Source organism: Mus pahari, chromosome 1, assembly GCF_900095145.1.
Source record: "Mus pahari chromosome 1, PAHARI_EIJ_v1.1, whole genome shotgun sequence".
Taxonomy (NCBI): Eukaryota; Metazoa; Chordata; class Mammalia; order Rodentia; family Muridae; genus Mus; species Mus pahari.
Window position 1 is genome coordinate 117,434,718 of NC_034590.1, and position 1,387 is coordinate 117,436,104.

A 1,387-nucleotide genomic window follows, 5' to 3' on the forward strand; every position below is an offset into this window, starting at 1 on the left:
CGCCCTCTTCTGGAGTGTCTGAAGACAGCAACAGTGTACTTACATATAATAAATAAATATTTTTAAAAAAAAAAAAAAGATCTGACGCCCTCTTCTGGAGTGTTTGAAGACAGCTACAGTGTTCTTACATATAATAAATAAATAAATCTTTCAAAACAAAAACAAAAAAAGAGTGTAATGTATTAAGTCATTTTTAGTGCAGAATATGGTTTAGCTTGTTAAATGTTCCATGTGCACTTAAAAAAACAGGGCCCTGGGTAGTGCATACCTGTATTATGGCCTGTACATAGCTGAACCACAGAATGGGTTCCAGGCCACACAGGGCCTGATCTCAACAGGATTCTGCAAGATCAAGGTCACACAGAACCACAGAATGGGTTCCAGGCCACACATGGCTACCAAATGAAACCTTGTTTTAAACCAATGACACAGCCAACTGTTACAAGATATTTAATCACACTGTGAACCCTGAGATTGTGTTATTTACTGAAAAACCCTGTTTCTAGTTGTGGTGTGGCTGAGCCTTAGCACACACCTTTAATCCCTCTGGTTGGAATACAAGCAGGCCCTTTGCACACACTTAATCCCAAGCAATAAAGATAAAGGTAGTTTGTAGAAGGATGCACCTGTGTTTGAAAGTGATTTCTAATTGAATAGCAGACATAGTGACAAATCAGAGAAAGATTTGACAGAATACGGACAGAGCAACTCTCATGAGAATAGAGAAAAGGGAAGCTACTTAAGGGAGAGCTGGCAGAGGGCAGTTTACCCAGAGCAGCTGTACAGGGGCAGGTTCAGAGGGAGAACAAGGTGAAGAGAGAGTGAGCCAAGAGAATGAGAAGGGCTCAGGAGATTAGAGCAGATTGCCAGCGTTAGTTTGAGGCCAAGCAGAATTATCAGTCAGAGGCGGATAGAGAAGCCAGATTGAATCAGTCAGCTTGCAGCAGAGTTTGGGCCAGAACAGCTGAGTTGAATCAGGCAGGCAGAGCTCAGAAAGAGCTACAAAAGGGTGAGCTTATTCAGCAGTAAGTCACAGAGGCTGAACACTTTCTAGGCCTAAATTAGATTGTACAGAGTCTAGAAGTGTCCAGGACTAGGCCTAGGTTATCATTTGGAGACAGTAAGCCTTGGAGATGACAATTACTTCAGGAAAATAAACTTACTTTTACAACCAACCAACCAACTAGAAAGATGAAGACATTTAAAGAAATCATAGGGGCTGGTGAGATGGCTCAGCAGGTAAGAGCACCTGACTGCTCTTCCGAAGGTCCTAAGTTCAAATCCCAGCAACCACATGGTGGCTCACAACCATCCGTAACAAGATCTGGCGCCCTCTTCTGGAGTGTCTGAAGACAGCAACAGTGTACTTACATATAATAAATAAATA